This window comes from Triticum urartu, chromosome 4, assembly GCF_003073215.2.
Source record: "Triticum urartu cultivar G1812 chromosome 4, Tu2.1, whole genome shotgun sequence".
In the NCBI taxonomy this organism is placed as follows: Eukaryota; Viridiplantae; Streptophyta; class Magnoliopsida; order Poales; family Poaceae; genus Triticum; species Triticum urartu.
Window position 1 is genome coordinate 175,603,886 of NC_053025.1, and position 15,927 is coordinate 175,619,812.

A 15,927-nucleotide genomic window follows, 5' to 3' on the forward strand; every position below is an offset into this window, starting at 1 on the left:
TACATGATTGTTTGGGTTGGGCATATGAATATCTACACCAATGTCATAAGTCTAAAGATGAAATTATTGTACTCAAACTGGACTTTGAAAAGGCTTTTGACACAATTGAGCACCAGGCAATGCTGGATATTTTAAAGGCCAAAGGTTTTGGGGACAGATGGATTTCATGGATCAAAATGCTCTTCACTTCTGCTACATCTACTATCTTGCTAAATGGTGTCCCTGGAAAAAAGTTTTATTGTCTTAGAGGTGTCAGGCAGGGGGACCCTCTATCCCCTCTCCTGTTTGTGCTTGCTGCAGACCTTCTTCAGTCAGTTCTCAACAAGGCAATGCAACTGGGATTGTTATCTGCTCCCTTGCAAGTGGAGTCATGCCATGACTTTCCAATTGTCCAGTATGCTGATGACACCCTAGTTATTCTACAAGCCATGCCAAGCAACTACATTGCCTCAAAGCCCTCCTCAATACTTTTGCAGATGCCACTGGCCTTAAAGTAAACTACAATAAATCCAGTATGATTCCAATAAATGTGTCAGAAGAGAAGATGGAGATTTTGATAAATACTTTTCATTGCAAGATGGAATCTTTTCCAATCCAATATTTGGGAGCACCCTTAGGCCTTCATAAGCCTACTTTTGAGAAATGTTTCCCTCTTGTCACAAGACTGCAAAGGAAACTTGTGGGTTTGTCCTCCTTTCTGACAATGGCTGGAAGATTGCTGTTGGTAAAATCTGTCCTAAATTCATTGTTGATCTATCTCATGGGATGCCTTGATGTGCCTGTCACCATCAAAACCCAAGCCATAAAGTATTTGAGACATTGCCTGTGGAGAGACCCTGATCTGGAGGACCACAGACCTGCCATGGTGGCATGGAGCACTGTGTAGATCTAAAAATCAGGGAGGTTTGGGAGTCATGGATATCTTTGTTCAGAATAAGGCCCTGCTACTTAAGAATCTGCACAAGTTCTATAACAGACACAATATTCCCTGGGTCAACTTGATCTGGGAATCATATTACAATAATGATTCACTGCCTGGTAATAGCTGGATTAGATCATTTTGGTGGAAGGCAAACCTTAAGCTTATTGATAATTATAAGTCTTTGGCCAGATGCGACATAGGTGATGGCAAGAGTGATTTATTTTGGACTGATCTTTGGCACCCAGCTTGTTTGCAAGACATGTTCCCTCATTTATTCTCTTTTGTGAAGAACAAGGATGCTAATGTCCACACCTTTCTCCAAGCAGAATACTTAGAGGATCTATTCCATCTACCCCTGACTATGCAAGCTTTCCAGGAATTTGAGGCTATGGAGGACATTTGCATTGCTTTAAGGGCTTCTAATGCACTAGATTGCACTGGCACTTGGAGCTACATTTGGGGGAATGAACAATTCTCAATTGCTAAGGCATATAAAGTTATGATGGGAGTTAAAATTGTGCCACAACAGTTCAACTGGATCTGGAACAGCTCCTGTCAGCCAAAACACAAGGTGTTTTTTTTGGAGACTACCTCTTGACAGGCTCAATACTAGAAATCTTCTGAGAAGGAAAACTTTTCATTTGGCAAACTACAACCGCGCTGTCAACAATTGTCCACAGGAAGAAACTCTTCAGCACCTTTTCTGGACCTGTCCTTTTGCAGCTCAATGTTGGGACTTGATTTGCCCTTCAAGACAGGCAAATGTCTCAATTCTGGAAGCTTTTCCTGATCTCAAACAGAAGCTTCAGGTGCCTTTCTTCATGGAAATAATCATCCTTTCTTCTTGGGCTATCTGGATCTCAAGGAACAATTTGATCTTCCAAGCAATTCAAGCTAGCATTCAGAGGTGGAAAGCTATCTTCCTAGAGGAGCTCAACCTTCTAAGATTTAGAATTAAGAAGAGTTATGCTAGAGCCTACTGTTCTTGGCTTGACTTTCTTGTGTTGTAATCCTAGTTCCTAGTTTTCTCTCTAGTTTTTCCTTTTTTGCTTTCCTGGCTTATCTCAAGCCTTATGTATAGTTGAACCTCTTTGTCTTTTTACCCAATAATAATAAAAATTGCAGTGGGGTTTTGCCCTACTGTGTACAGTCAAAAAAGTGGTCTTCACCTGCGAAAAGCTCTGGCGGTGACACCATCTTGGGCTCCATGATGATCTTCGTCTTGCCGTCCTCCTGGTCTTGGTCTCGTTGCACCAATATAGCAACCTTTGCCTGATGCCTCGGTACTCTTCGCATGCGCTGGCCTCCTTAGCACCAAAGAGGAAACAAGGACGCTGCGCGCGCTGGCGCCCGCCTAATGTCATGCGTCATGGCTCACGTCACGAGGGCCTCGTGAGGTTTGCCCCGCCTTGATATCTCTGCTCCTTGAGCGCCTGCCTGGCTAGGCTACTCCAGAGGAGGTCTTGCGCCATCTACCTCGCGAGGCTTGGACCCTTGCGAGGGTCTTGGATGCCTTGTTGATGAAGATGGGCCGTACGGCCTGCGGGCTTAGCCACGCCGTGGGCCACAGGCAGGCAAGTCTAGGGACCCCCGTTCCCAGAACGTCGATAGTAGCCCCCAGGCCCAAGGTGCGCTCGGGCTTGGCTTTGCGGCAAAGCCAAGGGCCAAGTACGGAGTGCCGCGGGCCCCAAAAGCCTGCGGCCTCGATTGACGCGTGGTGGTTGATTGGATGTGGGCGTCTCCGCTTCCCCACGCTGCCCTTGAATCCGCCTGGCTATGCGGCCCCACCTCTTACACAGTTATTCTTCCTTCGCCATGCCCGACTCTTCCAATCTCCCTGCTGCCTCGACGCCCTGCTCCGCCTTCTCAATCCGACCCGTGCTCCGCCCGCTTCACTGCCATGGCGCCGAAACAAGCCGAAAAGGGGAAGAAACCTCTGTCCTCGCCAACTGCGCCTCGATCCTTCGAGCCGGCGCTCGGCCGGCCTCGGGTGCTCAACGACGAGGCCATGGACAAGGTGCGCCCCATGCTTGCCTCCAGTTTCAACAAGTGGGGAGAGACGCCGGCTTGGCACTCATCTCGCACCAGCATGGCTCGGGCAGTTACCGAGGTTCCGATCTTCATTGATGCCCTCTGGGCTGGCCTAATTCCTCCCTTCTCCGCCTTCTTCAACATGGTGCTCGAGCACTATCAGATCCACATGCTCCATCTCGATCCTCAGGCTGTGACCCTTCTCGCCGTCTTCGCCTTCGTGTGCGAGGTTATGGTGGGCATCGCCCCCTCCGTGGCACTCCTCTGCCACTTCTTCTCATTGCATCTCACTGGTCCCCGGCAGAGCTCATGGTGGTGAGGGAGTTCGTCAGGCGTCGAGTTGCTCCACTCCAGCGCCATTCTCGCCCGATGTGGGACTTGCTCAGCAGACAGGACAACATGAGGTTTCAGGAGGAGGGGCTTCCTCTTGCTGCGCGGCAGACAGTGCTCACGGTCCTATCAGGTGTCCCTCTGCCAGACGAGATGCCCAGGAACATCTGCATGTTGTACCGCTGCGAGAACAAAGTCACATTTGCTGCGAACATGGCTTCCTTTGATGAGTGGGGGCTGTGCCCAGTCGGCTTGGTGGGGCCCTGCGAGAACCCTGTCATCGTGGTCCCCTTCTTCACCTCCGGTGCCGGGCTCGCCCCAGGTGACGGTGCGGGGGAGCGAGCTGCGACGGAGGCCGGCGGCTCAGGTGCTGAGGAGCACATGTCGGGTGGTGATCCGGGGGCTCGTCCTCGGGGGCCTGCGACCCCCCTCATGAGGCATCGGTTGCCGAGGAGATGCGGCATGCGGCTCCCAAGGCTGAGGCTCCAGGAGCCTCGGGAGGTCGCAGTGGGAAGGAGCTGGGCTGTTCGCCTCAGCCGGGCTCCCCTGAGGCCATCCCTCTTGGGTCTTCTTCGGCTCCGCCGCGCACCGGCCGTCACGTCCAGCGCTTCGGTCGCCTTTGTGTGGAATTTGAGGAGCTCCGGAAGAGGAAGGGATCCCCCAGCGGCAGCAACATCTTCGGGCTGTTGAAGCGATGGAAGTACATCGCTATTGACGCGTAAGTACCTTGTCGCCGTGGCTTTTGCTTGTGGTCTTCTTATCCCGACGCCTGTTCTCCAGGGCTCCTTCTGCTGAAGCTGTTGCGTCTCCCAAGAGGCGGCCTCCTCCTTCATCAACTCCCCCATCGGCATTGAGCGTTCCTGGCCTGCTTGCCGCCCCTGTGGCAGGGTCGGTCGGAGGAGCGTCCTCGCCTTCGGGACGTGCTGAGTCCGTGGTTTGGCCGCCCCTCGCCCACGGTCTAGCGTGGAGCTTGGCGTGCGTGCCCAAGACTCCTCCTCTGCTGATGAGCAGTCATTGGCTGACCTCGGGCTTCGGTTCCTCTTTAAGCAGCGAGCCTCGATCAGCTTGGGCTCCTCGCGAGGATGGGTTGACGTCAGGCACGGCGCCAGCCCCCAGCCCCAACCGGGAGGTGGCGCTCCACTTGATGCTCCACCCGCCGCCCCCGAGGTGGAGGATGAGGCGGGTCGAGCATTCGAGCTTGAGCCCGGGCACATCGTAGTCCGCCACGAGCTCTTCCAGGAGGCGATGGGCGCGATGAGCCGCCTTGGTGAAGAGCTTGCTGGTGTCGACTCACGTCTTGAGGCTGAAGGTCTTCAGTTGGTGGAGGAGTGGCGCAAGTTGCGAGTGGCCATCAACCTTGGTCGCTATCAGCGCGACCCCGAGAACGTGAAGGCCGGGGCGTCCCTCAAGATTGCCAATGAGGCCCGCTCGCGAGCTTTGGAAGAAGCTCGCGAGGCCGATCGCCGTCGCGAGGCTGCGGAGGAGTGCGCGTGGGGGCTTCAGGCCTGGAGCGCGTCCCTTGAGCAGTAGGTGGAGGCGCGCGGGGCCGCTCTTGCATCGCTGAGGGGGACGCCTGTGGAGGAAGAGGAGGTCCGGCAGCGCGAGGAGACGCTGGCCCTGGAAGCCGTGGAGCGCAGCCTCGAGCTCGAGCGACTGGAGACAAGGGAGCGTCAAGTCGCTCAAGCAGAAGATGCCGTCGGGGCCCGCGAGGCCGGAGTCGAGGAGGAGATCAATCGCCGGGTGGCCGAGGTTCGCGCAGATCTGGAGGGCAGGTACAACTTGAAGCTAAAGCTCGCCGGTCTGGAGGGTGCGGGCAGGGCCGCCGCCCTCAGGCCCAGGTTGGACGAGGCCGAGAGGCGTGCGGAGGCCACAGCCGCTGCCCTGGTTACGGTGCAGGCGGACTTGGCCTCCGCCCGCGCCGAGCTGCTTTCCCTCCGAAGACGAGTTGACGACGCCGAGGCCATCACACGGCAAAACAGGGAGGAAGCGCTCCAACGCCGAACGCTGGAGCGCGAGTATGCTCCTATGCTTCAAGACCTTCAGAACAAGGCCAAAACCGCCCTGGGTTACATCTGCGACGAAAACGCCCTGCCCCCTCACTCGAATGACTACGCCAGCCACCTGACCTTCTTCACCGAGGTGGTGACGCGCCTGGAGGCTCAATCTACCAGAGCTCGACAGCTTGTGGAGGAGAGGGGTTGGGGCCTGCTTTAGCGCGCCTTCTCCCGTGTCTTCAGCCACCTTCTGAATGCAGACCCCAACTTCGACTTCGACGCCGCCATTGCCCCCGTACCCACGGCCGTCCGGGGCGACCTGGCACGTTGGGTAGAGGACCATGTCGATGCGTTGGTCAGGGCCTTCACCTTGGAGGATGACGCGGTAGTGGTCGTCGCAGATGAAGGTGACGTGGTCAATGACAGTGACGGGGGCGTCACCGACGGCGGCGGCGATACTGAAGAAGATGACGACGATGCGAGTGACGCGTCTGCGGGTGATGTAGCAAGTGATATCTCTGTCTGATCCAATGTTCACATATTGTTTCATCCTGCACGCAAAACTCGGGCGTGGCCCTTGGAAGATTGTAAGAGCATTTTGAGAGGGGGAGCCCCTCATGTAAGCGAATTGCAGTTTTTACTTTCCTATGCGATGTGGGTATGTGTCCTCGTGAGCTCATGAAGCTGGGGGTGAGCTCCCCGACGTGGTTTACCTTAGCCAGCGCCAACTTAGGGATGGGTCGTGAGGCGACGAGTTCCTGAGAATCCTGCGGAGCTTATCGCCCCGTTTGAGGGGGCCCCGTAAGAGGTGAGCACCAGACGCAGTGCTAGTGCGTGCTTGACGAGCGCGCACTTTGCGCGGTCCGGCTCGCGAAGAGCTTTGCAAGGGAAAGGTGATGACATGAGTCCCAAACCAAATGAGATACGGAAGGCGAGAAACGGCTCGAATGAGAAAAGGCACCCCCACGTGCATCGATAAAAATTCAGCTTCAACTTAAGTCCAGATCCAGAAAGCAAAGCCACAGAAAGAGAGATCCAAAGCAAAAGGCCGCGTCCAACACCTAGTCTAGTCTTCGGGTCTTCAAGTCTTCTCACCAGCGCGAAGCTAAGTGCTGCCACTAGGCGTGGGAGGGAGCCCCAGGGCCTGAGGCCGGCGCTCCTGAGACTTCGTGGCGTGTACAACCCCAACTCATTATTACGTGAGAGTGTCACGGGCGGCGAGCTTCACAGGCACTGGGCCTTCTTCACAGGTACCAGCCTTGGTTCATATCGCCAGACAAGGGCCCTGCCTTACGCCACCATCGACCTCCTTTGAGCCGACTAGTCACCAGGACGACACAAAAGAGGGAAATGGGATGCCAGCGGTTCCCTCGGCGACCATGGGTCCTCTGCCGAGGGAAGGGTTGTCGAAGCCACCCCAGCAGAGGGCCTACCTCCGGGTGTCCCCTGGTTTCGCGTGCCTTGGGGAGGGGCCTTGCTCCTGGCTCTCTCCCGGCGGCCCCCAGCGTGTCTCTCTTGTTGGAACGGGTGCCGCCGTGTCAGGGTCATCGATCGACGCTGCAACCTGATTCATCTGCAGCCCATGGTTAGCATAAGCCTGTTCTTGAGAGATTAGCAGTACCCTATAGTTGCTGTTGTCGGCGCGATCGTTGTGGTTCTCCGTTGGTTATTGGAAGGCTTCGAATCCTAGCGCCCCCTCTCCCCAATCTTGTCCAATGAACGAGCCAGGGTCGTCCTCTGGTGCGTACCCTTGGTCCATCGTGCGAGGCATGTAAGCTTCCGGGGCTATCACCCCGAACACCTCGCCGTGGTGCCCCACGCTCCATGTTGCTCGGCCCATGGTGGCGCCCTGGGGATGACATCATGGCATCCGGCTGGGACCGTGGGGGGCGACGCTTGCGCCAGCGCCCGCCGCAGGCGGCATGGGGAAGTCAGAGCCCCCTATGCCGCTGGCCGTGCTGATGTTGATGAAGCCTCCGGGCGTAGTTGATGGCGCGCGGATGTGGCGAGGTTCGCCGCGCGGCCCTGCGGTGGCCTGGGGAGGAAGTCAATAACAGAAGGGTGGTGCTCCCGATGCCGCTGCATCCAGCAGCTCGGCAACACGCTCCAGCAGTGTGTCCTGACCGCTTTCCATCAGCCTGCACCACAGCAGCTCCCTTGCCACGGTGAGCGCTGCCCGCATGTTTGCTTGCTCCCGCCTGAGTGCGGCGCCGTTGCTGCGGCATGGCTCGCCGCTCTTGCGGCGGCCCGTACCTGCCATGGGGTGAGGGTGAATGATGCTTGGCCGTGCTGCCTGCGCCCGGCGGAGTTTGGCGCCGCCCGTGCCGCCTGGAGTGCGGGGTTGAGACATTCATGGGCAGGCGGCGCTGCCCGGGCTGGCCGGGCTGCCCAGCGGTCGGAGCCGGCCCTTGAGTCGCCGAACATCGTGGCCAAGGAGCGTCGACGAGCTGGCTGGTGGAGGAGGAGCTCCGGCGCACCCCTACCTGGCGCGTCAAATGTCGGATATGGGGTTCCGGCAAACCCTTAAGATTCAAACACTGGGGTGCACGTGAAGTCTTTCCTTCTCGCCGATCTACGCCCTAGCTCGCTAAGATCTCGCGTACGAACTCGACGAACTCGCAACACAGAAAGACACGAGGTTTATACTGGTTCAGGCCACCGTTGTGGTGTAATACCCTACTCCAGTGTGGTGGTGGTGGATTGCCTCTAGGGCAGACGATGAATAGTACAAGGGAAGAACAACCTCCTGAGGTTGAGGTGTTCTTGTGAGTAGGCTCTCGATTGGGTTGGATCAAGCTAAGGTGAGATGAGATGAGATGCGATCAGATGCCCCTACTATGGTGGCTAGCTCTACTTATATAGGCCCTGGCCCTCTTCCCAAATATCGAGCAGGAAGGGAGCCAACAACGGCGGGCCAATTTGAAGGGGACAACTAGTACAAGCTATCCTGATAAAAGTGGTCTTCACCTGCGAAAAGCTCTGGCGGTGACGCCGTCTTGGGCTCCACGATGACCTTCGTCTTGCCGTCCTCCTGGTCTTGGTCTCGTTGCACCAATATAGCAACCTTTGCCTGATGCCTCGGTACTCTTCGCATGCGCTGGCCTCCTTAGCACCAAAGAGGAAACAAGGACGCTGCGCGCGCTGGCGCCCGCCTGGTGTCGTGCGTCATGGCTCACGTCATGAGGGCCTCGTGAGGTTTGCCCTGCCTTGATATCTCCGCTCCTCGAGAGCCTGCCTGGCTAGGCTACTCCAGAGGAGGTCTTGCGCCGTCTGCCTCGCGAGGCTTGGACCCTCGCAAGGGTCTTGGACGCCTTGTTGATGAAGATGGGCCGTACGGCCTACTGGCTTAGCCACGCCGTGGGACGCAGGCAGGCAAGTCTGGGCACCCCCGTTCCCAGAACACCGACAATTTTAAATGAAGGCCAAACTCATAACTCAAATATTCACCTCCACGATCCAATCGTAGAAACTTTATTTTCTTTTTACGATAATTCTCCACTTCACACTAAAATTCTTTGAACTTTTCAAATGTTTCAGACTTGTGTGTCATTAAGTAGATATACCCATATCTGCTCAAATCATTTGTGAAGGTCAGAAAATAACGATACCTGCCATGTGCCTCAACACTCATCGGACCGCATACATCGGTATGTATTATTTCCAATAAGTCATTGGCTCGCTCCATTGTTCCAGAGAATGGAGTTTTAGTCATCTTGCCCATGAGACATGGTTCACAAGTATCAAATGATTCATCATCAAGTGATTCCAAAAGCCCATCTGCATGGAGTTTCTTCATGCACTTTACACCAACATGACCTAAACGACAGTGCCACAAACATCTTGCACTATCATTATCAACTTTGCATCTTTTGGTAGCAACATTATTAATATGTGTATCACCACAATTGAGATTCAAAAAAATAGACCACTCTTCACGGGTGCATGACCATAAAATATATTACTCATATAAATAGAACAACCATTATTCTCTGATTTAAATGAATAACCGTCTCACACTAAAAAAGATCTAGATATAATGTTCATGCTCAACATTGGCACCAAATAACAATTATTTAGGTCTAAAACTAATCCCGAAGGTAGATGTAGAGGTAGCGTGCCAACATCGATCACATCGACCTTGGAAGCATTCTCGACGCGCATCGTCACCTCGTCCTTAGCCAATCTTCGTTTAATCCGTAGCTCCTATTTCGAGTTACAAATATGAGCAAGCGAACTAATATCAAATACCTAGGCGCTACTATGAGCATTAGTAAGGTACACATCAATAACATGTATATCAAATATACCTTTATTCACTTTGCCATCTTTCTTATCCGCCAAATACTTGGGGCAGTTCCACTTCCAGTGTCCAGTCCCTTTGTAGTAGAAGCACTCAGTTTCAGGCTTAGGTCCAGCTTTGGGCTTCTTCTCGGGAGTGGCAACTTGCTTGCCATTCTTCTTGAAGTTCGCCTTCTTTCCCTTGGCCGTTTTGTTGAAACTAGTGGTCTTGCTAACCATCAACACTTGATGCTCCTTCTTTATTTCTACCTCCGTAGCTTTGAGCATTGCGAAGAGCTCGGGAATTGTCTTCTCCATCCCTTACGTATTATAGTTCATCAGGAATCCTTTGTTGCTTGGTGGCAGTGATTGGAGAACTCTGTTAATAACACTATCATCTCGAAGATTAACTCCCAACAGAGTCAAGTGATTATGATATCCAGACATTCTGAGTATGTGTTCACTGATGGAACTGTTCTCCTCCAACTTGCAGCTATAGTACTTATTGGACACTTCATATCTCCCAACTTAGGCATTTGCTTGAAATATTATCTTCAATTCCTGGAACATCTCATATGCTCCATGACGTTCAAAACGTCTTTGAAGTCCCGATTCTAAGCCATAAAGCATGGCACACTGAACTATCGAGTATTCATTAGATCGAGCTTGCCAGACGTTCAAAACATCAGCATTGTTCCTACAGCAGCCCTTTCACCTAGAGGTGCATCAAGGACATAATTTTTCTGTGCAGCAATGAGGATAATCCTCAAGTTACAGACCCAGTCCGTGTAGTTGCTACCATCATCTTTCAACTTAGCTTTCTCTAGGAACACATTAGAATTCAGGGGAATGGTAGCACGGGCCATTGATCTACAACATAGATATGAAAATACTATCAGGACTAAGTTCATGATAAATTAAGTTCATTTAATCAAATTACTTAACAACTCCCACTTAGATAGACATCCCTCAAGTCATCTAAATGATACGTGATCCAAATCAACTAAACCATGTCCGATCATCACGTGAGATGGAGTAGTCATAAATGGTGAACATCTCTATGTTGATCATATCTACTATATGATTCACGCTCGACCTTTCGGTCTCTAGTGTTCCGAGGCCATGTCTGTACATGCTAGGCTCATCAAGTTTAACCTGAGTATTCCGCATGTGCAAAGCTGTCTTGCACCCGTTGTATGTGAACATAGAGTCTATCACACCCGATCATCACGTGGTGTCTCAACACGACGAACTGTCACAACGGTGCATACTCAGGGAGAACACTTATACCTTGAAATTTAGTTAAGGGATCGTCTTATAATGCTACCGCTGTACTAAGCAAAATAAGATGCATAAAAGATAAACATCACATGCAATCAAAATATGTGACATGATATGGCCATCATCATCTTGTGCTTTTGATCTCCATCTCCAAAGCATCTTCATGATCTCCATCATAACTGGCTCAACACCTTGATCTCCATCGTAGAGTCATGGTCGTCTCGCCAACTATTTCTTCTACAACTATCGCTAACGCATAGTAATAATGTAAAGCAATTACATGGCATTTGCATTTCATACAATAAAGAGACAACCATAAGGCTCCTGCCGGTTGTCAGATATCTTACAAAACATGATCATCTCATACAGTAACATTTATCACATCATGTCTTGACCATATCACATCACAACATGCCCTGCAAAAACAAGTTAGACGTCCTCTACTTTGTTGTTGCAAGTTTTACGTGGCTGCTACGGGCTTCTAGCAAGAACCATTCTTACCTACGCATTAAAAGCACAACAGTGTTTCATCAAGTTTGCTGTTTTATCCTTCTTCAAGGACCGGCCACAGTCAAATTCGATTCAACTAAAGTAGGAGAAACAGACAGCTGCCAGCCACCTTTATGCAAAACTAGTCGCATGTCTGTCGGTGGAACCGGTCTCATGTGCGTGGACATGTAAGGTTTGTCCAGGCCGCTTCATCCCGCAATACCGCCGAATCAAAATAAGACGTTGGTGGTAAGCAGTATGACTATCACTGCCCACAACTCTTTGTGTTCTACTCGTGCATATCATCTACGCATAGACCTGGCTCGGATGCCAATGTTGGGAAATGTTGCATGGAAAAACAAAAAAAATTCTACGCACACGCAATGATGTATCCACGGAGATGCATAACAATGAGGGGGAGAGTGTGTCTACGTACCCTCTGATACGTCTCCAATGTATCTATAATTTATGAAGTATTCATGCTGTTATTTTTATCATTCTTGGGTGTTTTACAATCATTTTATAGCAACTTTATATCATTTTTTGGGGACTAACCTATTGACCTAGTGCCTAGCGCCAGTTGTTGTTTTTTGCTTGTTTTTTACATCGCAGAAAATCAATATCAATCGGAGTCCAAACACCACGAAACTTTACGGAGATTTTTTTGGACCAGAAGGAACCCATTGGGCCAAAGCTGCACTTGGGGGTGCCCCAATGGGGGCACAACCCACCTGAGCGTGCCAGGCCCAGGTGGGTTGTGCCCACCTCGGTGGCCTCCCGCACCCCCTCTTTGAACTATAAATTCCCAAATATTCCGAAACCCTTCGGGGTTAACCTAGATCAGAAGTTCCGCCGCTGCAGGGCTCCGTAGCCACCGAAAACCAATCTAGACCTGTTCCGGCACCCTGCCGGAGGGGGGAATCATCTTCGGTGGCCATCTTCATCATCCCGGCGGCCACCACGATGAGGAGGGACTAGTCCGCCCTCGGGGCCGAGGGTTTGTACCAGTAGCTATGTGTTTAATCTGTCTCTCTCGTGATCTATATCATGGGCTTTGTTAATATAGTCGGATCATATCATGTTTCTCCCCTCTATACTCTTGTTGTGATGAATTGAATCTTTACCCTTTGAAGTTTTGTCTTGTCGGATTGAATATTTAGAGATGAGAACACATGATATATGTCTTGCAGTATGAATACTTGAGGTGACAATTGGGGTATCTTATTGATTCACTTGATATATGTTATGGCATTCAACTCGCGGATTCCCGCGGTGATATTGGGGTAATCTATGCATAGGGGTTGATGCGCGTTTTTATTATCTTTTCTTCGACGAAAACTTTGGGGCCTCCTTGTAGTTCTTTGTGTGGATTGAGTATTATGAATATGAATTTGCTTTGGTGCTATTCTAGTATGAACTCTAGGATAGATCGAACGAAAACAATAGCTTTGTGTTATTTTAGTATGGACTCTTCAATAGATCGAACGGAAAGAATAACTTTGAGGAAGTTTCGTACCCTACAAACAATTTCTATCTTTTGTTCTCCGCTAATAGGAACTCGGGAGTGATTCTTCGTTACACTTTGAGGGATAATCATATGATCCAACTATGTTAGCATTGTTGAGAGATTGCACTAGTGAAAGTACGGACCCTAGGCCTTGTTTTTAAGCATTGCAATACTATTTTTGTGCCCGTTTACTATTCGCTACCTTGCTGTTTTTATTTATTTAGATTATCAAAATATATTTCTACCATCCGTATTACACTTTTATCACCATCTCTTCACCGAACTAGTGCACCTATACAATTTGCCATTGTATTGGGTGTGTTGGGGACACAAGAAATTTCTTGTATTTGGTTGCAGGGTTGTTTGAGAGAGACCATCTTCATCCTACACCTCTCACGGATTGATAAACCTTAGGTCATCCACCTGAGGGAAAATTGCTACTGTCCTACAAAACTCTACACATGGAGGCCCAACACGTGTCTACAAGAATAAAGTTGCATAGTAGACATCACCCTCGTAGACCGAAAGTGGAAGCGTTTGACAATGTGGTTGATGTAGTCAAACTTCTTCCAGCTTCGACCGATCAAGCACCGAACGTACGGCACCTACGAGTTCTGCACACGTTCAACTCGGTGATGTCCCTCATCTTCTTGATCCAGCAAGATGTCAAGGAAGTAGATGAGTTCCGTCAGCATGATGGCATGGTGACGGTGATGGTGAAGTGATTCACGCAGGGCTTCGTGTAAGCACCGTGAGAATATGACCGGGGGTGTAAACTATGGAGGGGGGTGGCGCACACGGCTAACAATTGATGTTGTGTGTTCTCGGCACCCCCTCCCCACATATATATATATATAGGTGGGAGGGGAGGAGAGACAGTCAGGGGGTGCCCCAAGTAGGATCCAAATCCTACTTGGGGTTTCCCCAAGTGGCACCCCTTTCCTTTTTTCACCGGAGAAGAAAGGGAAGGGGGAGAGAGAAAGGAAGGGGGGCTGAACCCCCCTTTTCCTTCTCTAATTCGGCCACATGCCATAGGGGGGTGCGCCACCACTTGTGGGCTGGTGTGATCCCCTCTCATGGCCCATATGGCCCATATATTCCCCCCGAGGGTTCCGGTAACCCCTCCGGTACTCCAATAAATATTCGATGCACTCCGGGACACTTCCGGTGTCCGAATACTATCATCCTATATATCGATCTTTACCTCTCGACCATTTCGAGACTTCTCGTCATGTCCGTGATCTTATCCGAGACTCTGAACAACATCAGTCACCAAATCACATAACTCATATAATACAATATTGTCATCGAACGTTAAGTGTGCGGACCCTACGGGTTCGAGAACTATGTATACATGACCGAGACACCTTTTCAGTCAATAACCAATAGCAAAACTTGGATGCACATATTGGCTCCTACATATTCTATGAAGATTTTTATCAGTCAAACTGTTATGAGAACATACGTAATTCCCTTTGTCTATCAGTATGTTACTTGCCCGAGATTCGATCGTCGGTATCTTCATACCTAGTTCAATCTTGTTGCCGACAAGTCTCTTTACTCGTTCCGTAATACATCACCTCATGACTAACTCCTTAGTCGTTTGTTTGCAAGCTTATGATGTGTATTACCGAGAGGGCCCAGAGATACCTCTCCAATATTCGGAGTGACAAATCCTAATATTGATCTATGCAAACTCAACAAACACCTTTGGAGATAACTGTACAACATCTTTATGATCACCTAGTAACATTGTGATGTTTGATAGAACTAAAGGCATTCCTCCGGTATCCGGGAGTTGCATAATCTCATAGTTGAAGGAATATGTATTTAACATGAAGAAAGCAATAGCAATAAAGCTGAATGACCATTATGCTCAGCTAACGGATGGGTCTTGTCCATCACATCATTCTCCTAATGATGTGATCCTGTTATCAAATGACAACTCATGTCCATGGTTAGCAAACCTTAACCATCTTTGATCAACGAGCTAGTCAAGTAGAGGCTCACTAGGGACATAGTGTTTGTCTATGTATTCACACATGTATTAAGGTTTCTGATCAATACAATTCTAGCATGAATAATAAACATTTATCTATCCAGGAACGCAGTATTTCAAAAAATTTCCTATGATCACACAAGATCTATCTAGGATATGCATAGCAACGAGAGGGGAGAGTGTGTCCACGTACCCTCGTAGACCGAAAGCGGAAGCGTTTCGTGACACGGTTGGTGTAGTCGAACATCTTCGCGATCCAACCGATCCAAGCACCGAACATATGAGACCTCTGTGTTCAGCACACGTTCAACATGATGACATCCCTCGAGCTCTTGATCCAGTTGAGGACGAGGGAGAGTTCTGTCAGCACGACGGCGTGGCGATGGTGATGATGAAGTTACCGGTGCAGGGCTTTGCCTAAGCACTATGAAGATATGAACAATGTGTGTAACTGTGGAGGGGGCACCGCACACGCCTAAGAGAAGACTTGGTGTGCCTTTGGGGTGCCCCCTCCCACGTATATAAAGGGGGGAGGCGGTGACCAGGGAGGATGAAGGAAATATGCCCTGGAGGCAATAATAAAGTTGTTATTTATATTTCCTTATATCATTCTAAATGTTTATTATTCATTCTAGAATTGTATTAACCGGAAACTTAGTACATGTGTGAATACATAGACAAACAGAGTGTCACTAGTATGCCTCTACTTGACTAGCTCATTGAATCAATGATGGTTATGTTTCCTGACCATAGACATGAGTTGTCATTTGATTAACGGGATCACATCATTCGAGAATGATGTGATTGACTTGACCCATCCGTTAGCTTAGCACGATGATTGTTTAGTTTGTTGCTATTGCTTTCTCCATAACTTATACATGTTCCTATGACTATGAGATCATGCAACTCCCGAATACCGGAGGAACACTTAGTGTTTTCTCAAACGCCACAACGTAACTGGGTGACTATAAAGATGCTCTATAGGTGTCTCCGATGGTGCTTGTTGAGTTGGCATAGATCGAGATTAGGATTCGTCACTCCGGGTATCGGAGAGGTATCTCTGGGCCCTCTCGGTAATGCACACCACTATGAGCCT